The sequence below is a fragment of the Tursiops truncatus genome, chromosome 7 (assembly GCF_011762595.2).
Source record: "Tursiops truncatus isolate mTurTru1 chromosome 7, mTurTru1.mat.Y, whole genome shotgun sequence".
Classification (NCBI taxonomy): domain Eukaryota; kingdom Metazoa; phylum Chordata; class Mammalia; order Artiodactyla; family Delphinidae; genus Tursiops; species Tursiops truncatus.
The window spans coordinates 11,394,567-11,420,231 of NC_047040.1; the positions used below are offsets into that span (position 1 = coordinate 11,394,567).

General features: G+C 40.6%; 1 protein-coding gene across 1 annotated transcript in view; it reads right to left on the bottom strand.

Moving 5' to 3' along the window:
• Positions 1 to 25,665, bottom strand: part of COL4A3 (collagen type IV alpha 3 chain) — a 133,906-nt gene that overhangs the window by 66,567 nt on the left and 41,674 nt on the right. The gene's annotated exons all lie outside the window — the stretch shown is intronic.

A 25,665-nucleotide genomic window follows, 5' to 3' on the forward strand; every position in this document is an offset into this window, starting at 1 on the left:
GACATAGAAAACAGAGAGGGCGGCAAGAAAAAAACTCTTTAAAGATGTTCAACCTATAATCAAAAAATGATTTACCATGCCAATAACCCCGTTCTGCAACTATAATTGGGAACACTAAAAACTATTTGAAAAACAAAAAAAGGCTTGACAAACTTTGTAAATCTTCCATTTATATAACTTTTAAAAGAGATGATTAAGATTGCTTTGGGCCTTTCTTGGGTAGCTTATTTCAGGTTTCATTTGCATACAGTAAAGTGCTCCAATCTTCCACAAACAGATTGAGGAATGTTTATATATGTGCATATGCATATATTGCTGATACTGTCACCCCATCCAGACATAGAACATCTCCAACACCCCAGATGGTTCCCTCATGCCCTCTCAAAGTCAGTTAACACCTACCCTCAACAAAGTAAGGACTGTTTTGACTTCTACCATCATAGACTGGTTTTACCTGTTCCTGAGTTTCATCTATAGAAGTGTATCACACACAATGTACTCCTTTGTGACATCTGTATAACTTTTACAGTGCAGATTTCTTTTTTTAAAAAAAAGAATTTTCAGCAAACAGTCAGGCTAGACTGGTTGGACTACTAACCCTCACGCCTTTGGGACCAGTGAATCCTGGAAGTCCTGGAGAGCCCTAGATCCAAAGGAGAAAACAAAAGGTAAGCACTGTGACAATTATTTGGCACTAATAAGCCCATAAATGAAAGGTCCCAGTTTTATTCACACGCCAAAGAGTTTTGCTCTTGCGATTATTTCATCGTTAATACGGTTCAATTGCTTGTTGTTTCATTGGCGCTGTAGTATTTATCCGAAAGGACAAACAAAAATCCATTCATACCCTTGCTACTCAAGGTGCGGGATCCAACAGTAGCCTCATCGGGGAGCTTGTTAGAAATACAGCTCCCTCACCTCCCAGACCTATTGATTCAGAATTTGCATTTCAACAAGATGTGATGATAATTCTTGCTCACATTAGTGTCTGAGAAGTGCCTCTGGAAAAGCCCCACATTAGCCAGACAGCTGCCGGGGGCTGATAAGGATGAATGACACGATTACAACAGTGGATGAGAATGGCAGCCAATATTTCTGTGCATGAGAAACACTTTATTAGCAAAATGTCCCTGGTGGGCACAAATAAATAAATAGCGAACTAAGGACTGCCTGAACCAGAGATAAACTTGCTTCAAGAACACGATGAATACATTTGGAGGTCCTGTTTCTTAGAGAATAACCACAAACAAAACTGTTTTCACGAGGCCACTTGGTGTGAAAGTTCCATTATCCAAAAGTTTTTCATCATTCCTGAGAGTTTCAGTATGTTTTGGTATTTCTGATTATTTGAGGAAAAGGTTGTTACAGAGCCTTCTGAGACTGGACTGTCAAGGCCAAAGTCAGCCTTTCCTGTCTGAGGTAGAATTCCTGGGTGTGTGACCACGGCCCCCTCCTCTGCAGGATGCTGTGTCTAATCTGCAAAGGCAGAAGCGTGACTTGCAGGTTTCACATCCCCATTATAAATTTTCTCTTATCTTCTATAGGAGAATATATAGAAAATATTTAAAATTAAGACATTTATAAACCTGAAAAATCTTTTTGGTCAGGTTTTAATATTCTCTGATTGTCTGCCTTTGATCAGATTATCATTTGTGACTACATCTCTGAGCTATACTTTAACATATGAACTCATGACAACATACGTTTCTGGATGAACTTTAGGAAATACCTGCACACCATGTAACCTATACGAAGCACCCTGTATTTACAACTATAATTTTAATTTATTGCTGGCTTCTCTAAAGAAATGCTAAGGAAACCAGCAGAGTGGGGTGCAGAGGACAAAATAAAAAGGAAGGAGTTGGCATTAAGCTGATCCTGAGTCCAGCGTTGAAGTGACAACTTCATTCTACCAGGAGAATGGAGGGAAATCTGAGGCCACACCCTGAAGGAACGCAGCGGAATGTTCAGACACTAAACATGTCTGAAATCAGACACCAAATGTCCAGAATCTGAATGACTTTTTCAAAATTAGGATCAGAGGAAGGAGAAATGAAGAAACAAAAAGCATACACAAATACAATAAAGTAGAATTCCTGGGAAATAATAAGCTTTGCAGTTTTACTTGGAAACAGTAGGTGTGGGTTTAGTTTCTTTGGCTGTAAGAGTTTGATTCTGGCGTCATCTAATACTGGATTTGAACTGTGATTTTGTCACCTATTAGCTATGTAATCCAGAACAAATTACTTAAGTGCTCTGAGAATCAGTTTCCTCATCTCTAAGATGGAGATAATAATACGTAACTATAGTCATGATTGATGGGATCAATGTGAGGGATAAATGAGATCTAGTCAAGAATAAATGTCCCAATGCCTGGCTCAGAATAAATTAGCAGAAAATGTTGCCTAAATAGTCTATACATCTGAAATTTAAAAAGACTCTGTGTGGATCAATTATAATTGCATTTTCGTAATTTATTAGTTAGTTCACAGCTCCCTGGAAACCGGCAGCCAGGGGAGCGACCCAGTGGATGCGTGAGAGCCCAGGCTTAAGTCCACAGCAGGAAAGAGCCATCAGCAGATCTAGTGGTTATACAGTTAGTTAGCAAATCCTCTAGGGCATTTATTGAAACAAAGCCCTTTGTTGTATCACAGACTTTAGGATAAAAATCTGTGATGAGTGTGAAGGGCAGTAGGCTCTGGTAGGAACCTTAGGATGCCTGATGTGTAAGGGACCAGCTGAGAAAGAGGAAAGCAAAGAAAAGAGGATTCCAGAAACAAAGACATGTGTTTCAAGGAAAAGAGAGTGATCCACACAGTTGGAAACAAAGCAGAGGGGTCCAGGTCAGATAAAGACACAGAGTATCCTTCTGCATTGGCCTTTTGGAGGCCATGGGTGACCTGGAGGTCATGGGTTTTCAGGGCAGTGGGCAGGAAGCAAATTGTTGCTGGCTGAGGAGTGAATAGGAGATGAAACACAGCCAGTGTGGTTAGTTATTTTATTTTTTTAAAAGAAGCTTGACTGAGAAAGGTAAGACAGGGAAAGGATGGCAATCCTTTGGTTACAGGACCTGAACGATCTAGAGGAAGTTTATATTGGTACGGGTTTTATATTTGCATGCTTAAGGATGGAAAGAGAAAAACCAACATCAAAAGGAAAGTTGAAATGGCTGAGAAAGAGGACACACCATCAGAACAGGGTTCTAGTAGGAATCCCAGCGACCAGGATACCGGTAGAGGGATAGGTCCTGAATGGAAGGTAAAAAGAACTCATCCTTTCATGTGGGACGAAAGAAGGGAGGGGCCGATGCAGGTAGGGAGACTGTAGCTCAGGGAGGGGGATGAGGTAGAGCAGGGAGCTTGAAGATAATGATAATCATTTGAATCATCTTGGAATAAGATTCAGTTCGGAGGGCCCAGCTAAGACCGGAGCAGGAAATTACCAGAGCGTCCATCTGCTGCGATGTGGAATTCTCTCCAGGTTCTCAGCAGCCCTGGGGTCAGCATAAAGAAGGTTAAGTGGACTGGGGATTTTTTGAACTCACAGACTGGCATACCTTGGGTCCCTGTGGTCCAGGCAGGCCTTCCGGACCTGGGTATCCTTTCTGGCCAGGAGGCCCAGGGGGTCCGGGAAAGCCTTTCTCCCCCTGTTAAAATCAAAACAAGACAATAAACACAGAGAACAGCAATTCCCAGGAGTAAACACACCCATAACCATCATTTTCTTTTCTTTATGATGTAATGATAATATCTTGCATATTTTTTCCTTGGATTAAAAAAAAATAGCCCTCAGCAGTAAGTACAAGAGTAACTCTAAATTTTCAGCTGTTAGTATTTGTCTGTAGGCTTGAAAGTGTTTGTCTTTGGTCTCCTGGAAACTCTACATTTACCCAAATGGTAGAGCTGCCCAGAACAGAGATTAAGGGAGCATGAATCAAGAACTGAGGGGAAAGCCCAGCTAGAGAGATGGAGGTTGGTGGAGTGTGTTTTCTGGGAGATGGAGAGACAGTGAAAATCAGGCACAAGAATGTCTTGAGAGTGTGCATAATTGCTATGTAGCTTGAAAGAACCACACACAGGCTATGAGTTTTAGTCCTTTCTTGATTACACAGGGATTAGGAATTCAATCTGCTGTTTGTGGAGGAGATGCAGGAGAGATATCGAGTGGCAAAACGAAAAGTGTGAGCTAAATAGTTAAGAGATGATATTACGGGAAAGCCCTCAGGGATGAGTGAGTAATTTAGTAATTTAGGCCCAATGAGGGACATGTTTCTGCCACAAATAATCTTCCCGTGGACACAGATCCCACGGTTCCTCTTTAATGGTAAAGGCCACAGGTTGATTCAGTCAATCTAGTTACACAATTAGCAAATTTGATTTTTAAAAGAGTGATCAAGTCAGCGATTTCACAGTGTGTGTGAAATCCAATAAAAAGAGAAATAAAAGCATTTGCTAGACCCGTCTTAATACTCCATTACCTTCACACACCTGGAACAGCATCTCACCCAGAGTAGGGATTCCATAAATGCTTCTTGAATTCGAGAATGAATCATAGCTTTCCAACATGGATCTGAATATACTACTTTCATAGCTTCAGGAAATACCCTAAGTCAAACTACACATGAATTATAGAATACTTTAAAATAAATATGGTAATTTTTATTATTTTGTCTAAAGAGCTTAAAATATGTTCTAAAAATATTTTTAAGCAGTCATCTTTCAATATTGTTAAGCAATTCATTAGCATATCTGAGAAAAGGGTTTTGTAAACAAAGGACAAACTTTAGTTCTGCCTCTGTCTTAATCATCACAAATTGAAAGTTAATGGAGCGAATTAATGAGATTTCACGGCACTCATTTTTCACTCCAATTCTACAATGGAGATGCTTTCCTCCGCCGAATTTTTGCCTCAGCTAGAGTGCTGATGCAAGATTCTTCCACCAGGGGGCGCCCTCACACCAATGCTGCAGGGCAAAATCTGCAGGTTTCAATGTTTCTGCCAAAGTGAGGCAATCAAGTTGTTTTCAGTTGTTCTCTCGCGTTTAGCAACAATGTAAATAGGGTATACACACGGAGGCATTCTTATAAACTCTGTTGTTCTTTAACTTACTATCTTTTCTTTACAGATCAAGAGAGTTACAGTAACTGCCGGTATTTATACAAGTTATTTGAAGTTTCCCTCCAAGGCCTTTTTCTACCACCCCAGGTTCATGTTTATATACAGCTACTTTGAAATTGGACTTGGGGAATGGAATATCATACTGCTGATCTTTTTGCTACGAATGAAAGAAGAGTGTGAATCCTTTAATGAGCTCTCTGGAGAAAAGAAGCAGAATGAAGGTTTTGTGTTTACCTTCTCCCCTTTGGTCCCATCACAGAAGCACTGGCCTTTGTCTTTACAGACACAGCCCTAGGAAGAGGGAAAGAGAAAGGGTTTTGTTTAAAAATGGCTTAATAGAGCCCAACTGACAGAACAAAAGCAAACATATTTTTCTGTTCTTTGAGAATCAAACACTATTTAGCAGGATCCCTGTGATACTGTAGCAATTTATCAATAGAAATAGAGTAGAAAAGTGAGATGTACATAGAACTGTGGAGAGTACATCATTTTTATTGTATTTAGGAATTTCAAGTAACTTATTTATGCAAAAAACCAAGTCAACTCTCCTTTTTTTCAGAACAATATATAGTTGAACCAAAGACCTACTGTATAGCACAGGGAACTATATTCAACATCTTGTAATAACCTAAAATGGAAAAGAATCTGAAAAAGAAAACATATATATGACTGAATCACTTTGCTGTACACCTGAAACTAACACAACATTGTAAATGAACTATACTTCAATTAAACAATGGTTAAATAAATTTAAAAAAATATATATATAGTTGAACCATATGAAATTTCCATTGTTGTAGGTAGAAAGTGGTCTAATGTTTGCAAATTTCTTAGGTTCAGCAAAATGAACATATATGTATTTGTGTATACTAATTGGTGATATCTTCTATAGGTAATTCTAAGGTTTTCTTTTCCTGAAATAATGTTCAATACTGAGAAAAGATTATCAGTACCCGTCATGTATTTTAAAGAACAAACTAATTAACTGGAGCTAATATCAAAATGCTTTTTCTTATTAAAAAACAAAACCAAAAATTTAGCTGTGAACTTGGGAACTCTTACCCGTCTAACTAGTCACTTTGACACACTTACAGGCCCAGCTTTCACATCTCTGCACACACCGACTCTAATGAAGGTCAATTTTTAAATTCCTCTCTGCCAGCAGAGGAACAAAGAGAAACAGATTTAAACAGTGGATTTAAAAAAATTTTTGACACACCTTCTATAGTTATATATTTATCTTTTTGGGGGCAGTGTTAATATTGACTGGAAATCAGTTTATTTTCCCCAGGAAAAGATAGTAATTGACAGCAGAGGCAGGGCAAGGCTAGGAGATGTGATGGCTGGTAGGAAAAAGAAAAAGAAATTGCCTCAGATATTCCCAAAGTGGGGACCCTGTTTGTGCAATCAAAATAAGAATACACAAACATCTTTAATTGAATATATTTTCTGAGCCGAGGGCAGTAGGCTATGCTGTTATTCAAGAAAAAGGAGGGCTTCCCTGGTGGCGCAGTGGTTGAGAGTCCGCCTGCCGATGCAGGGGACGTGGGTTCGTGCCCCGGTCCGGGAAGATCCCACATACCGCGGAGCGGCTGAGCCCGTGAGCCGTGGCCGCTGAGCCCGTGAGCCGTGGCCACTGAGCCTGCGCGTCCGTAGCCTGTGCTCCGCAATGGGAGAAGTCACAGCAGTGAGAGGCCCGCGTACAGCAAAAAGAAAAAAAAAAAAAAGAAAGGGGAGTCCATAGTAATTTTCATACACTCATCATTGATCCTCACCACATTTACACGCATCTCAATTTATATGAATGGAAAGTAATTAACCGAAAAGGAAAGTCTATATTTTTCCCAAGGTTGGCTATTTGGTTTTTTTTTTTAGAAGACTGAATTTTTCCGCTTTTCCTCCCAGGTGCTTGGGGTTATTAAGTCATACCTAGCTTAATTATTTTAATCTTGTCTTTCTAGGTTTTTAAACGTTAGTGTTCATTTCAGTCACATGTTTAAGTATACTAAGTATATACTAAATCTAATATACTAATTTAGTATACTAGTATGCTGATACCTACTAAAGCGGTAGTTCTCCAAGTGTGCATTTCCAGACCAGCAGCACCAGCATTATCTGGAAACTTCTCAGAAATGCAAATTCTCGGCCCTACCCTAGATGCACTGAATCAGTAATCCTGGTGTGGGTCTCAGTAATCAAAATAGGCCCCCTGGGTGACTCTGATACTACCAGTCTAAACCAATAGCTAAATTCCCAGTCTGTAGGGTAGAGCTAATTCTCTGAAGATTTCTGAACACTATGCCATTTGAGACACTCATTTGCACATCCGCTCTTTGCTTATGATGCCATTTCTTCTCTCATTCCAGGAAAGTAGCCAGGCTTGTATGCCCCTCACTTTCGGGATGCTTTTGTCACTGGACTGAAAGCAAAAGCTGCCTGAAGACAAGATTTCTCCTGGCTTCTGTTTCTGGAGTGTAGGGACCTGTTGACCATTGGCCCCAAGAGTGGAAGGGCCAGCAAGATGTTCCCACACGGTGTCTGGAAGAGGCAGCAGGGCCTCGGGAAGGAAAGTCCGAGTCCTACACCCAAGGGGACCAGATACTGGGGCGAGGAACTTCAACCTGGGCAAGGAGCTGGGGCTCAAGTTTCCACAGCAGTGTGGCCACTGTTTTACATGGTCAGAGACCATGAGCATCTCTGATTCTTCTGCCTCCCAGACACCACACAACACCTGGATTCCAAGCATCTCTGGACCACAGGTAAGAGGAGGCAACTGGGCAGTCCTCTAACTCCAAAGAAGACGCATGCAGGTCATCTTAATTTTATTTCTTACAGTAAAAGTCATAGTCACTCTATACTACTGGGAACCTTTCAACCTTAGCTTGAACAAATAAATGTTTGCTGAACTCCTCCAAACTCCCCCTTCTTATATGCTCCCCTGGGCCACTTGCAGTTCTATGTTTAATGTATATTTTCCTTGATGGCCCTAAGTCCCAGGAAAGAAGGAATTGTCCAGTCTTGTTCACAATGGCAACTGGGGCATATAACATGTCCTGAACAAATGCTTGTAGATTGACTGAATGGATAAGTGAGTGGATGGAGCGCTGGTAATTTGTTTACATCCAGTTTGGTCCTGGAATTTCAATGCATGTGATGTCTATGGCTGTTGTTGGGCTGCCATGACTAAGATATTTCCTATATAAATGTATATAGATTCTATATGTATGAATTCTGAACAACTGTGATTGAAGTGGAAGAGAATGAAACTAGAAGCTTTGGCTCTTTTAACACATGTTAAAATTAACACAAGGCTAATTAGTTGTTACTTGCTTGGATATAAATTTTTTTCTGGAAAAAATTTAAATCTTCAGAAGATTGAAAAACAGTACAATGAACACCTATGTATCTTCTCACCTAGGTTTCTCAACTGTTAACGTGCTTTCCCAGCCTTTACAGCTACACACACGCACACACACACACACACACACACACACACACTTTCTTGCCAAACCGTTCAAAAGTAGACTGTAGACACCATGACACTTTACACCTAATACTTCTGCATGCATCTCCCCAAAACAAGAGTATATTCTTATCCAATTACAACATTATTTCCAAACCTAAGGAAGCAACATTGATAAAATAACTTAGAGTTACTAGTTTTTAAACAAGATCTTCAGCTTTACAAGACCCTTGATGACCATTAGAAAATGAAAAGCTATTTAATTTTTAACAAATCTTTTTTTTACTTTATATTTATTTATTTTATTTTATTGGCTGTGTCGGGTCTTAGTTGCAGCACGCAGGATCTTTCATTGTGGGGCGCTGGCTTCTCTCTCGCTGAGGCGCGCGAGCTCAATAGCTGTGGCGTGCAGGCTTAGTTGCTCTGTGGCAGATGGGATCTTAGGTCCCTGACCAAGGATCGTACTCACGTCCCCTGCATTGGAAGGCGGATTCTTTACCACTGGACCACCAGGGAAGTCCCACAAATCTTTTATTTCATACCAGAGATTTGGTCTTAATCAGTGATTTCACATATAATCAATACACGAGGTCTGATCTTAACAAGTGACCGTCACAGATCCAAGAAGCTGTAGAGCCGACACGGCTGCACCTGGAGGTCAGGCGTGGGACTCTGAGTGTCAGCCCTCGCTCCTCTGAATTCCCTCTTGCCTGGGGACTGGTCGCCCATCAACACCAACAGCAACTCTGATCCTTGTTCTTTGTCATCAAAACCATGGCACCTGATTTTTTACATTATTGCCCTTGAGTTTGCTTGAATCTTCAAGGGGTGACATATTTAGCTTTTGTTTGTATTTGGTTTCATTGTTTGCACACAAGGGTGGAAGGCTTATTTAATGGTTTGGAGCCAGCTGGTCGGTTAGTTGAAAAAGTTAGTGAAAGTGAGGAATCAAAAACAAACTAACAAAAGAAACGTAAACATGTTAAGCATTTTATTTTAACTTAAAACATATAAATGCACAACAATTCTTCAACGTTGTGAAATGGGGCCCAGGTCTTTTTTTGGGGAATGGGTCTGCTATTGAGAGGTGTAGGGCATCTCTTTCTAAGTCACACGCGTAATGCTCCACCGACATTTCCAGTTTGAGTTTCTTTGAAACAGGCCAGTTGCTTAAAGATGCTTGTGGAGCAATCTGAGTATAGAGTCCTTCTAGATACGAATCCATGTTTCCCTCTAACTTTTTTTTTTAAATAAATTTATTTATTTATTTTTGCCTGTGTTGGGTCATCCTTGCTGCGCACAGGCTTTTTCTAGTTGTGGCGAGCAGGGGCTACTCTTTGTTGGGGTGCAGAGGCTTCTCTTTTTGCGGAGCACGGGGTCTAGGTGCGCAGGCTTCAGTAGTTGTGGCACACTGGCTTAGTTGCTCTGTGGCATGTGGGAGCTTCCCGGACCAGGGCTCGAACCCGTGTCCCCTGCATTGGCAGGCAGATTCTTAACCACTGCGCCACCAGGGAAGTCCCTCCCTCTAACTTTTTAAATGTTTCCTCAGACACACTTAATTGAATAGCAGTTTTCTATCAGTTTTATCTTTTCAAATCTTCCAACCTAGTTTTCACAGAAACACGTCTTTAAGAATTTTCTTATTTATTAATTTACTTTTTAAATATAGCAGTGTGTACCTGTCAATCCCAAACTTCCAATCTGTCCCTCCCCACACCCATCCCCCTGGTAACCATAAGTTCGAGAGAAGCATGTCTTTTTTATGCATTTGTATTTAAACAATTTGTTATTTAATATTTAATCAGATGACCTTGTTATAATAATAAGTACAACTGGCAGAAGCAGCTAACTCTTGGCAATCGTAAAGCTCCACCGTGGAGTGGGCATATGTCAGTGTGCTAGGGAAGCCTATGGGTGTCAAGGGGGCAGCAGACAGTGGGCATCAAACTGGTCTATCGTATAGAAGGTATGGAGAGTTCTGGTCAGTTGCTGAAAGTTAAAAGGAGAGTCATTGAGAGAGGGTCTACTGTATTATCTACTCATTTGCAGTGTCATCCACGGTGTAGATGTTCAGCCCTGTTGGCAAGACTCCAAAGCCAGGGCTAGGGCTGTGTTTCTGTGTCCAGTTGAGCAGAATTGCTCCAAAATTTTTCCAACTTTAATTTTCAGTGAAACTGGCAAGGCATCGCCTGCTTATATATCTGCACAATGGAACTGACTAGGATTTCAGAGGATGTGACAATTTTGCTGACATGTGGGTGCTCCACCTGATTGAATAAACTCATAATTATGGTCTGGGCAGCTCTCTGGCAGATGTTCAGCTGCTTCTCTAGAAGCAAGTGCTGCAGAGAGCTGAGCAGAGGGCCATGTGAAATAAAGCACTTCGCTTTTCTTGGATATGATGACAGCAGCCCCAGACTCAAGAGATCCATTTCTCTTAATTGTGCTGCTTTTCTTGAAATAAATTTTTAACTTTGCAAATGTGTTTTAATAATTCAATAATTCAGATAGGTTATTTGACTAGAAGATAATAGTGGCCATATCTTCATTTTTGTTGAGTTTGATCCACTTTTTTCGACTCCCTTTTAAAACACCATGATTATATTAATGGAATATAACCCATTAATTACTACTCAAATGCTAAATCACTTGAAAACCAGTACGGCCAAATGCTATGAACTCTTAAGAAAGTATAACGATGGATATTTCTTAAGCAACATTTTAATGATTTTTCCTCTTCCAACAATAAAGTACCTCTTAGTTTCCATGTAACTTAATGAAGTGAGAAATCATTTGTCATGAGCAGAAAGCTCTTAATAATGATTTTATGGCTTTTCTCCCCCTGCTAACCATTAACACATCAGGAAGTGATCCAAGATTACATGACGTTTTAGCACCATTGCATATTAAACAGTTGAACTTGTGAGACCCATTCATTTAATAATCACATTCATTTTTTTATGACCTCACTTAGGATGCAAAATAAACTTTGGTGGTAGAGAATCTTAAAAGCCTATGAAGTCCAGAAATTACACGCCTTCTGCCAGATCTGTAAGGGATCTATTTCCAGATTTGCCAGTTACTCTCTGGAGCTTTGGACAAATTACTTAATCCTTCCAAGTTATCTCACCTGTAAAGGAAGCAATTGGGCTGGCCAAAAAGTGCGTTCGGGTTTTTCCGTAACACCTTACAGAAAAACCTGAATGAACTTTTTGGCCAACCCAGTATAATCTCTATAGGTCAACAGGGTGCCGGTAGAGTGTCCTGCATTCAGTAGCAGACTCAGTCACTGGGGGCAGCCACTCTCTCCTTTTTGGCTGCACAATCCTGTGCCAAAGCACATACATGCTAATTTCTGATATTTTTTTTCCAAACTAGCCACCGCCTTCCCAGACGTTTCCTCCTGAAGTCGTTTGTCCACTGCCAAATAACGGGTCCTGAGCAATTGGCAGAGAGACTAAAACGTATTTTTGTTAAACTGCAAATGGATTAAGTAGTATTTGTTAATAGTCCTCTTAGAGTTTGCTGAATATATTAGCTGATTAACCAATTATGATTTGTACCTGAGCACAGAAACAATTTGTTTTATTTATTTAATAAAATAAATATTGGGGTTTGAAACATCAATTGTATTTGATGCTTAAAAATGAAAGGTGGCAGATCAGATATATTACAAAAGCAGTAAGCACTCTGGGAACGCTCATCAATCAGCTCTCACACTTTTCTCTCTGTTTCAACTCCCATCGTGACCATGTATTGCCCGTGTGTCACCTGCAGACTGCCTTCTGTTCGGGGACAGTGTGGCAGAAAGGTAAAGGGCACTGGCTCCAGGGCAGATTTCCTGGGTCTAAATGCCAGCTCTGCCAAGCCACCTGTGTGACTTTAGGTGATCTCTGGTGCCTCAGTTTCCACATCTGTAAAATGGGGTCAAATAGGTTAACACTGGTAAAGCACTTAGAAGGGTACATAGGATGCCTACTGAGGGCTGTGAAGGAAACCAGAATGTGTCACCCAAAATTCGCCTCTTTGATATACAAATATTATTTTGAATTGAAGGTAATTAAGAAATACTAAATGCAGAAAAAGCTCCCCCATTTTGTGCCTAAATTCAGGAAATAAATTCTCCTTTTAATAAAGACAGAATCTTAGCCCAGAGATAGCACTAGAGGAATCTGCATATAAACCTCATTAAACTAGCCCTTATCTCCTAGTTACTCCTTCACCATTTACTACCTCTAGCCCAAACCTCTTTGTCTTATCAATTCTTCACAAATTTACGGTTTCTTTGTCTGAAAGGTCTAAATGCTTCCTCCTCCGGTCACTTCCTTGGATCTTCATTCTCTTGCAAATGCTCCCATGCACATGTAAAAATTTTTTTAAAAATGTGTATGCTTTTCTCCTGTTAATCTGTTTTTGTCGGTTTAATTTTCAGATCCAGCTAGGAACCCTAAGAGGGTCTAGGAAAACTTTTTCCTCCCCTACAGCTGTTACAGAGGGCTGTCCATAAGGTGGGCTATTACTAATATATTAACTTAATGTTGCTACTTAAATGCCCATGAGCTGAGGGCTTATTACATTTACTAGTCTGCAAGTAGGAACTGGGTCTCACAATCTTTACATCCCTTCAGCACTGGCAGGCAGTAAAAAGATTATCTGATTTTTACTCTTAAAGCTAATAAAGGATCTAATTATGCACATACATTTTAAAAAATTGCTCATGAATAAACCAGGAAACAATTTCCAAATGAGCTTGGATGTTTCCCCTTTCTACTCTCAAAGCATCGCAGGCTCAGCGATGCATGTGCATCCCTGTGCAACAGACGTGGCCTTCCCAGCCCTCCCTCCAGGCTCCCCTCCCCCTCACGCAGCCCAGCCTGGTTTAGCAGAAGGGGAAGTTGGCAGCGTTCAAAGCTGGTTAACACTCTACTGAGCAGCTCTGTTGATTTTGCATTATGATTATTGACCCCCCTGCCCAGCCAATAGCCTGAGGCCAAAGTTTCTGTGTGTGAAAAGAAGAGCTGACAGACTGCGGGCCGGCGGTGCCAGACAGACTCCAGTGCTGTTCTTTGCAGGGTCCCTACATCCGCGTCTGCCTTAAGCAACCAACTGTGAGCCTTGGCAGCCTGCCCTCCAGTGACCGAGGCTGACATCCATGTGCTGCTTTCTGTGGTGTCCCCTTCTTCCCCGCCCAGGAGCCACTGTCCCCGCACTTGTGTATCACAGGGATCTCACTGCAACTGCCACTTCCTATCTTTCTGTCCAGAGAGACAACACTAGTCTAGACTTCTAAACCAGCCACCCGTTTGTGATTTTCTGGACGACAGCAAATGCACAGATTACTGGCTCTGACTAAGAAGGTGGCAATCAGACGTCTCTTGGTCCACTGGGGAATAAACTCACATAAAGCAGTGAGTGGCTTTTATACCTATAATCATTAACTCCCAGGTTTTAATTTTTTTAATTTTTCTTGCCCTAAAATGTTTTGAGTTCAGTAAGACTATGAGGCCGTTGCCATTCATGTAAGATTAATAGACTCTACAGTATCCTATGTAAAGGATGCTGTGGAGAAAATGAACTTCGATCAGGACTCTAATGATACCAGGAGGCAGCATTTTGGGAGCACTGCTCAGGGCGCACTGCCTAGTGCATGATCTGATCCACATTTGATAAAAGTTCTGTGAAGTAGATGCTATTATTAGTCTCTTCTTCCAGATAAGACAACTGGGAGATTAAAAGGCTACAGGGGGTAAGGAACAGAGCTGGGGAATCTGAACCCAGGAAGGTTGACCCATGCCATATTCTCAACCCTATGCCCTGTGTCATTATTATTATTATTATTATTATTTTTTTTTGCGGTTCGCAGGCCCCCCACCGCCGTGGCCTCTCCCGCCGCAGAGCACAGGCTCCGGACGCGCAGGCCCAGCGGTCACGGCTCACGGGCCCAGCCGCTCCGCCGCACGCAGGATCCTCCCGGACCGGGGCACGAACCCGCGCCCCCCCGCATCGGCAGGCATACTCCCAACCACTGTGCCACCAGGGAAGCCCCGCCCTGTGTCATTATTGACCGGCTCTGTGGGCTACCGAGACATTGGGGGAGAGAGAATGCACATCTCCTGCCCTCATCTCGTCACTGCGCTGCAAGGATGTCATAAAATCCCAGCAATAAGCATAACATGGTTGCTCATGAAATCAGCTGGGTTGGCTAGTGCAGTCCACAGCTCAAATCCAGTCTGCCCTCTTTTTCTGTATAGCCTGTGAGCTAAGAATGGTTTTCATACTTTCAAATAATTGAAAAAAAAATCAAAAGAACAATAATAGTTTGTATCATGAAAATTATGTGAACGTCAAATTTTGGTGTCTGTAAATAAAGTTTGGTGTTTCTTCACTAAAGTATTTGTGGGTATTTGCTTTCTGTCTTGTTACGTAGGTATCTACATAATAGCCTTGATTTTGCCTCTTGACCCTTTATGGAAAAAGCTTGTTAGCCCCTGGTGTAAATTATCTTGATTATATGTTTTGTGGCAGTACAAAAGTTACATAAAAACATTAAAAGAGAAACTAAGGAATTTACCAGCTCTGAGCTTAGGTGAGAGATGATTTTTCTGCCTCCAAATGTCAGACAGGAATTTCTCTCTTTTCCTCCCATCCCTCCCTTATTTGCTTTTTCCTCCATCACACTTAAGCCCAAGATAATGCAATTTTGGGACTGGAAGAACCCTGAAGATCATCTAATCCAGAAGTTCCTAGTGCTTTGGAATTTACAGAGATGTAAAATACATATTTTTTAATGGACACAAACCTAGGCCTGTCCTATTTATAATTTGCTCTGTAAGGGCAATGGCCACCTACAAACACAAACAAACAAATCTAACCTCTCACTCACCAATCTGTCATCTACCACTGTCGTCATTCTGTAAAAATAAATGAATTAATTAAAAAACTATGAAGGAAGCAAGGAAATGCTCACAGAGTACAAGATGTTCTTTTAAAATGAAAACAAATAACTTTTTCTTCATAAAAAATCTCTACACTGTTCTTATTTCTTTCATTTGCCTTAGTCTGATGAAAGTCTACACAGATATGACCTTGTGAAGAGCTAAACTAGGCATGACTGCCCCCTCTCTCTGCCCCCATCCCCTCTGGCTGGCCACTATTTGCTTAGTGACGTATTGCAGCATGGTCTTCTGTTTGAGAGGTGACAGGAAGTTAATCTCATACTGCATAAGGCACGCTAATGAATTAATTTTTAAAAATCTGACGCATCTTTCAAGAACCAATGCCTTTTTTTGTTTGCTTGTTTTGTTTTTTTGTTTTTGAAGAACCAATGCCTTTTAACACACAAACACAAACCCCTGCCACAAATGCCACAAATGGTAGAAAGTTCCAACTTCAGACCCACAGGTGGAGACACATGTTGGGGGATGGGGCCCCTTAGTTTGAAAGCCTGGTTTGCCTGGGCATAGGGCCACATCTTTCAGATAATATCTTTGATAATACTGCTTAAAAAAAAATAAAATGTAGCTTATATACAAAACTCAGCTCTCCCATTTTCATTTGATAATCTGTGAATAAGCACTTAATAGGATTTTACCTGTTTACTGACAGTTGAACCAGGCACTTAGGGTTCTGGTTGATCTTTCCAGAATGTGCTGCTTCAGATGGGAGTAAATCTCCTGGGAGAAGCTGCCCTTAGCCCTTGTCCATGTGGAGAATGACCACATGCCTTTCACCACTTCCACAAGCTGTTACTTGGCTAACTACACCAATTGTCAATGGCGAATCTAAAGTGCATTTAAAAGTTTTACATTTTTCCATTTTGGTTCTGGGACAGTTGTTAAGAATTCTTAGAAACCTGGTACTTAATCACAGAAATGTTAAGACATTTTAAGGAAAAATCCATTTTGTATCCGTGAACTTAAAAGTATGAAAGAAAGAAGAAGCTGTATCCGTGAACTTAAAAGTATGAAAGAAAGAAGAAGCTGTATCCGTGAACTTAAAAGCATGAATGAAAGCAGCAGCTCAGGGTCACCCATAAGACAAGGCCACTTTTCCAAATGGAAGCCTTCTTTGGATTCTAGGGAAGATTCTGATGTTACATTATCTGGAAATATGGACGCTGCTTGAGTAGCAATACTATTCTGAAGAAAAGCAGGAAAAACAGGTTCGCTCATATGAGAGTTAATCCAGAAAGACAGTTGCTTCAATAACTTCGTATGTGCCCTCTCCTTTTGAACACCAGAATACGATGATGGATAAAGAATTTTAAAAGTATCAACTCACGAGACAAGTAAAATGGGTGAGAAGACAAAACAAGATTAAAAGTGTCAATTAATTTTTGGAAGATGGAGGTGAGCGGAATCTTCAAGTCAAGTGGGATGGTACATTTATGAATACACTGGCACATAGTCTCTGTTCCAATAAAAGATAAGATATAAGAATAGAAAATAAAACAGACAAACTCAAAACACAAGATGCATGTTCCCGGTGAGCAAAATGCCATGGCAACATACAGCAGTGGGAGAGGCCAAAGCCTTAGGTGGCTGGACTGAGTCTGAAGCCCACTGTGGTACCCGGGAGACTGGCTCCTGGACAGAAGAGGGAGCATGAACCAAGAAACACCATTTTAACACTATTTGGATTGGGGTCCTGGAGGACTCCCAAGAAAGGCAGCCCTAAAAAGCTTGGCACACACAGAGGAGAAAGAGAAAAGAAACAACAAAAGTTGGAACAGAGCTGTGGCAGCCAGCCTCCAAGATGGCCCCAGCGATATCTCGTCCTGGTGTCTATGCTGTTGTGTGGTCCCCTCCCACACTGAACCAAGGTTGGTCTGTCTAACCAAATAGAATAAGGTAGATGTGATGTTATGTCACTTCTGAGAATAAGTCATAAAAAGACATTGTGCCGTCTGCTCTCTCTCTTGGATTACTTGCCTTGGGAAGCCAGCTGCCTTGATAAGTCAAGAAGCCTTAGGAAAAGGCCCATATATTGAGGAACGATCCTGTGAATGACCTATTTTCAAGCTCCTCTTCCAACTCTGTCAAGCCTTAGATGACTACTGCTCCAGTCTATAGCTTGACTGCAGCTCCATGGGAGACTCTGAGTCAGCACCAACCAGCTAAGCTGCTCCCAGATCCCTGACCCTCAGAAAACGTATGAGATAACCAGTGTTTGATGCCTTAAAGTGCAATATTGTAGGATGACTTGTTAGGCAGCAATAAGTAATACAGGGGCCCAACTAAAATTGCAAGTTTGATGGAAATGATGAAGGAGAAATTCAGGAAATCTTCCTAGAAAATAGGACAAAAGGAAGAGAGGTGAATAAGAAAAAAACTAAGGTTTGAACATCAATCCAGGACGCCCAGTGTCTGTCCAATAGGAGTTTCAGAAAGATAAAAGAGAGAAGATAGAAAGGAGGAAATTATTAAAAAGATAATGACAAGAAACAATTTTCTCAAGTGAAAAAAATAAATTTTCAGATTGATAGGGCCTAGGAAATGTCTTCCTCTCACAAACACACACATCTGAGGCACATTATCATAACAATACAGAACACTGGGAACCAAGATCCTAGGAGTAAACAGGCAACAAGAAGCAGTCGCATACAAAGATCTTGGAGTCGAAAAGGCATTGGATGTGTCAACAGCAAGATCACGCGGGACATATGGCTTGAGGCCTTCAGAATTCTGAAGGAAATTGATTTTCAACTCACACTTTATACTCACCAAATGATACATACGTTGGAGAAGACACAGACATTTTCAGATGTGTAATGAACAAAAATATTACCTTCCAGGCACACTTTCAGAGTAAACTACAGGAAGATGTGCTCCACCAAAAAAAGAGAATTAGGTCAGGAAAAGGGAAAGATATGAGATCCAGGAGAGAGACCTAACTCAGAATGACAGTCTCAGATGACGATGGTACACCTGACCCAGATTGGAACCAGAGGATTGGGGCCCCAAGGGGACACCAAGGAGATAAGACAATTGTCTGACGACTGAGACAGTAGGAAATCTGAAGACTTCGGGTAAAACAAAAGTTTGTCCAAGAAAGTCTACAAACATGAAAAGTAGTGGCTCAGCAGTGGACAAAATTTCCAAAATCATTCACTACTGATTTAACCAAAAGTTACGATACAAGCGTGTTGAGAAGATTTAAGGAAAAGGAGGGAGGTGGGTCATGGGAGTGTCCTCCCCTACCAAACCGCAAGTCGATAGATAATGTCAAAAGTGGCAAACTGAGAAGTAACTCTATAAGCCCATTTTTCAGAAACATGGAGGTGAATAAATGGAAGAAATAGACACAAGAATTGAAAGTGGTTGCCTCTGTGGAGGGGAACTTCGGAGAGGGTAACCCGAAGAGGGGCTTTGTTTTTGTTCTGTCTTTTATATTACAAGTATTTTATCATTATCACTATTATTTTTTTTACTATCTGCATACTTTATGTTGCTAAAAATTAATAGTAAAAAAATAAAGTTCACCCAGAACAATAAAAAAGTTCACCTCAAAAACAGAAAATTTCCTGTTCCTTTACATTTAAAGTTCTATAATTTATTGTATTCTCAAACAAAGAAGCATTCTAAGTTCATATTAAGTGATGTTTTCCTTCAATTTGGAAAACTACCAATTTAGCTCTGACTTCCCGGTAGAAAAAAAATACAGTCAGAATAAACACAGGAAAATTTTAAGAAAAATGATTCAGACACATGATGAAGAAACCTCAAGCTGACAATTCTCTGAGACAAAAATAAATCTGGAGGTTGCCTGAGAGCTCAGTTGCTGGTAGTGGAGACCTACGTTCTCCCTTGTTATAAATCACGGAATATTAAGACTGCAAGAGGCCTTAGGGTCATCCGTCTCATACTGATTCTGAGGTTGGTCCAGATTTTATCTAGAGCCCGGAACTTCTAATTTTCCCTTGGCTAGAGGAGCTGACTGCCTTTTGGAGAGACTGCAAACTTCATGCACAGAGACGGTGCTGCACACAAGCTCTCCTGCCCACAAACCTGCAAGCTCACCGTAGAGAAGGAGAATTCTCTATGGCTGAATGGTGCGTGGGCACAATTCCTGGCTTAGCTGGGTCACCCCTATGAAAGTGTCTTCTCCGTAACAGCGGACAGTAGATGCTGTCCAATTAACATTTTGATTAGGGTTGGACATAAGCCAATAAATCATGAATATAACTTTCTATAAAGCATAAGAAGAGAATCTGATACCCTGAATTTGCTTTTGAAGACGTATAATATAAACCTTTTGGATGGTTTGTTGCCTTTGTTCTGATTAGCATCCTTATTTGATAGCCCCAATTCAAATCTAATTGTGATTCAGAAAAATCTCTCTCTTTCGTTTCATGGTACTACAACTAAAATTTAGGATAACAGCTCTCAACTTTTAGTATCTATAAATTACCTGGAGCTCCAGGTAGGCATGCTTTTCCCAGGATCCCTTCCTCACGAGTAAGTCTGAGGGCCTAGCATCTGCATTTGAAACAAGCGGCTCAGAAGACTGGGTTCCCCAGACCACACTTTGAGAATCTCCTCAGCATATCAAGCATGAAGCAGGAACTAAGACTCATCTGGAAAACTATTATACTAACCTCTGCGCTATTGATGAAATAATGAAAACAGCATTTATTTTTAAAAATAGAAGATGGTTGGATTAATTACCAACCCTAAATAGATACCCCAAATTGCATTACATCACTTCCCCTATTAAAATTATTTGTTCCTCAGCACGATACCCATCAGCAAGATGTATGAGGCTCTGTGTATTCTGGTCCCTCTATTTCCCCAGCCTCAGAGGCCACCGCTCACCCTCGCTCTCATTCCCATTCCTGTGCTTTTCCACATGGTCCTTCTTTGGCCTGAATGCGCACTTCTCACCACCCCTTACCTTGCTTGGCTAAGTTTTGCTCATTCGGGAGCAGTTCAAAGTTTACTTCTTTCTGGAAGATGACTTCCCTAAATCCTCTAGGTAGTTAGTGGCTCTCTCCTCTGTTTTGTGCATAACTGCTCTCATATTACATGTCTAATTGCATTGTAGGTATTTGTTTACATGTCTTCCTCTATCACCTGACAAGCCTTCTCATAGGACGCCACACTTTACTCGTCTCTGTGTTTCTGGCAGTGGGGACAGTTCCCAGGGCAGGTCTGGGGGGGAGGAGCCGTCCTCCCAGGGGAGAAATTGTCTCCTTAGCTGTGGCACAGGACATAAGGGGCCCCTTCGCTTATAAACGAGGCCCTTTAGATACACCAGAATGGTGGGAGTGGTCCATATGTATGGAAAGGTAAAAAGAGTAATGTAACAAACACCCCTTTGCCTACCACCCAGAGTAAGAAATACCACAGTATAAATACAGTTGGAGTCCCCTTTGTTGTCTCTGAATCCTCAGTTAAGTTTGCTCTATGAAACTGTCTTATTCTGGGGAAAATTGAACAAGTGGCTCTCTGTCCTGCTCTGATCCACGAATGGAACAAGAGAAGTGGAAATTGAGATGCTTGGGAGATTCAGTCTTTAGCAAGCACAGGAAATCAGAAGAAGAAGCTACCAAGAAAATGCAGACTCCAGGGAATTTGCAGAAGTCTTGGGCAGAACTTGGACTTCCCATGGATTTGAGATGGCATTCAAAGAATTTCAAGTGGTTTTAAACCTCAGAGGATAGGGTACTCCTAGATAGCACTGGGGCTACAATCGCAAACAGTAGATGCTCAATATATGTTGACTAGATGAAAGACAGATTACAGGTTGCTAAATACATAAAGATGGTACATAAAATTGGTGGTAGGGGTAATTTATACAACTATATAAAATATATAACTCTAATTATAGTGATGAAGGAAGGTTAAAAATGAAACTGGGCAAATATTAAGAGTAATACAATGTTTCACAGCTCTGAAAACAGACCATGGAGAGATAAGATGGGAATATAATGATGACAGCTAGAGTGAGACATCCTACAAAAATAAGTAAGAAAGTGTAGGGCTTCCCTGGTTGGCGCAGTGGTTGAGAATCTGCCTGCTAATGCAAGGGGACACGGGTTCGAGGCCTGGTCTGGGAGGATCCCACGTGTCGCAGAGCAACTAGGCCCGTGAGCCACAACTACTGAGCCTGCGCGTCTGGAGCCTGTGCTCCACAACAAGAGAGGCCGCAATAGTGAGAGGCCAGCGCACCGCGATGAAGAGTGGCCCCCGCTCGCCACAACTAGAGAAAGCCCTCGCACAGAAATGAAGACCCAACACAGCACAAATAAATAAATTAATTAATGAACTCCTACTCCCAACATCTTAAAAAAAAAAAAAGAAAGTGTAAGCTATGTCTCTGGAAAAACAAACATGGATATTTTAGACATTTTAATGATTGACGGAATATCTCTTCTCATCCACATGACTAATGCCAAGTAAATAAAATCGTAGGAGCAGATAAATGAGAAAGCCACGGGAGAATTAACCAGAGTCCTTAGGATTAGCACTGGGGAAAAAAAATCCATTAGCTGGCAGAGTGTAGTATTATAAATAGGAGGGGCACTAAGAGAAGAATAAACGCATGAGCTGGAAAGCAGAGTAAGAGGAAAAGGCAAAGACGAGAGAAAAGCTGGGTCAGAGGATAGAGATTTCATTCTATGCTATTTCATTTTTGATTAGAAGATGAGAAATTCTGCATAATGGTGGTATCTGTTTTGCAGGAATACAGAAGGATATGATAAACGGATTTTTAAAGTTAATTCTGTATTTCAGAATAAGAAATACAAGCAGGCAAAAATAACATAATTTCGAATGCAAACAATTGAAATTTGGATCACTAAATTTCTAACTGTTAAGCATCAGATATGTTTTGGAGCTCTCTGAGATGATTCTATTTGCACACCAGGAATTCCTAATGTTTGCTTTGCTTTTCTCTTACTATTAAAAATATCTTTGTGTTGTTGCTGAAATAAAGTTTGCTTGTTCAGAACAGGCATCTAGATAGCTTGCTTCACTGTTAGTTTTGGAATGAAGACTACAGAAAGAACAACAAAAGTGCATTTAAATTAGTTTTCTTAGGACAGAGATATAATCAGTATCACATCCTAATAAGAAAGGCAATGTTTTTACATGACATCTTTTCAAATGTGTGATTGCATTTAGAGAACCCTAAAAGGGGTTTAGCTATTCTGGCAAATTCAAAATAATTATGTATATAATGTATACATATATATACACACACAATTTATACACAACATGTATGTATATATATATGCAGACACGTAAAATGGTGTGGCTGTCTGTTAATAGGACTTTGGCAGTCAGGGTTCATGAGAGCTGCAGTGTCGCGGGCTGTGCTATAGTCATTATACAATGTTGCTATTCAGTCACATTCAGGTTTTTCAGAAGTCATTTACTCTGGGAGTTTGAATGTGGTTTTTTTTTCTTTCTTTCTTTTTTTCTTTTTGCGGTACGCGGGCCTCTCCCGCCACGGAGCACACGCTCCGGACGCGCAGGCCCTGCGGCCACGGCCCACGGGCCCAGCCGCTCCGCGGCACGCGGGATCCTCCCGGACTGGGGCATGAACCCGTGTCCCCCTCATGGGCAGGCGGACTCTTAACCACTGCGCCACCAGGGAAGCCCTGAATGTGTATTTTAATGGATGAATGTGGCTATCACAGCAGCCCCGAGAGCATCTCCTGCCCTTCGGCAAGCACAGTCTTGTTTGCAGAAACACGCTGCCCAACGGAACAAGCAAAACATTCAAAATAATGTTTAACTCGAAGGCCTCCAAATATTGTTTTAAACATTTTTTTGATGTGGATCATTTTTAAAGTTTTTATTGAATTTGTTACAATACTGTTTCAGTTTTGTTTTGGTCTTTTGGCCGCGAGGCATGTGGGATCTTAGCACCCTGACCAGGGATCAAACCCGCACCCCCGGAATTGGAAGGTGAAGTCCCAGCCACTGGACCGCCAGGGAAGTCCCTAAGCCTCCAAATTTTAATACTTCACCTCTAAAGAAAAATACTGAGGTCCCATCAGAGACTGCACTGATCAAGTCTTTTTTACAAGCACACTTTTCGTGAACAATGATCTCTGCTATTGAATTCAGTTGCTGAAACCACAAGTTTCATTTCTGAATCTTCGCATGGTAAATACACTGCTAGATGACATATTGATAATTTTTCACAATTTACAGCTTCCCCGGAAATAGGGAGGAAAGCGCCAGAAGTCACCGTCATGTAGTGATGTAGTGTACAACAAGTATTATTCTTTTTCTGTCTGATATCAGCTTTTTCTACAGCCCAAATCTATAAAGTGTGGTTCTTGGCACAAATACCCAAATACAACAGGGCTATAGCCAAGAAAACAATGTGGCTAAAATCAAGACACCCTGTTGCAAATGTTTAAAACTAGCAACTATGCCTTCATAACCTGCACACGGGCTGCTTGGTGAGTACCATGCTTACGAATTGCTCCGTTACAAAAGGAGCAAAGTGGGTGAGGTAGCAAGTCACGTCACTAATCCATATATGATGATTAAAAAAAGTCTCATTTTGACCCAGGGTTGTTGGGAAACATGAAATATTCTAAGTCTAATTTCTAGATAACTGGAGTTTATGCCTTGAAGTGCCCAAACTTTGATCATCTGTCATTGTATTACACACTCCTCTGCCTTTGTAAATAGATTTTAAGTGGCATAATCTTCCTTCTCTAAACACTACTGCTGTCACTGTCAACATTTTCATATCCTAATGGATTCTTGGCAAGTCACTGATAATTAAGAAATATTTGTTGATTGATGGTATTACATGTATAGAGAGGTCTGCATCTATATCATTTGACTACAACATAGTATATGGCTTCAGTTGTTAAATATCCTTTTTTTTTTTGAGGAAGGATTTTTTTGAAGGCATTCTGCCTTTCCTTCTTTCTGCTGTTGGTTTGCTGCCTGTAGCTGTCTGTATTTCTTGCTGCATTTCTAATTGTTTCATATGTGTTATTAAGAAATCAGGTAACTAGAGTTTGGTAGAATTGCTTACAAATTCAGAATAAAAAGACTCTGGGTAAAGTCTGAAGGCCTCAGCTGTAAACGAAGTTCAGGAGATTTGCAGTCTTGTCCAGGTTTTTTATTATCTTCTAGATAACTGAAATTGCTAGGTAAGGGTGGTGTTTATATAACTAATAAGTAAATGTTACATTTTTATTAAATAAAATATATACAGTCATCTTTTACATATCCTCTTATTTCTAAAAATGTTTGGTTGTGGTACAATATACGTAACATAAAATTTACCATTTTAACCATTTCTAAGTGTCAGTTCAGTAGCGTTAAGTGCATTCACATAGAGCAGTCAATCTCCAGAATTCTTTTTATCTTGCAAAATTGGAACGCTATACCCATCAAACAACAGCTCCCTGCCCCCCCACCCCAGCCCCTGACAGCCATCATTTTTTCTGTCACTATGAATTTGACAATTCTAGGGACCCCATATAAGTGGACGCACACATGACTTGTCTTTGTGTGACTGACTTATTTCACTTAGCATAATGTCCTCAAGGTTCATCCATGTTGTAACATGTAAACACTCTCTTATTTGCTTTATCATGATTAAAATTTTAATATCAGAAGAGTAGTACAAACATCTGTCATTGAAAGCCAAGGTCACAAAATGCATACCTGCCTACATGAAGCTAGGAAACACTGAGGGAGTATAAATCTGCCCATAAAAGACACAAGATTTCAAAAGGGGTTGGTTACATACATTACAGCACATCAGTACAGTGGAGTATTACGGAAACACATAAAAAGACAAGGCAGATCCATATGTATTACCTCGGAGAGAAGATATGACATTAAGTGAAGAAAATCAATTGCTAAAGCAGCATGGTCATATTTCACATTTTTGTATGAAACATATCTACATATGTGTAGAAATTCTGGAAGTATATACATGAAATGGTTAAAAATGATTATCACTGGGGGTGGGATATGCTTTTCAACTATGCCTTTCATATTTGACTTTTTACTTTCTTTAATTGTTTTAAAACTTTTGCATGTACATTACTTCCTAATCTGGAAAAGAAACAATAATAACAATTTTCCTTTTTTTTCCAAAAA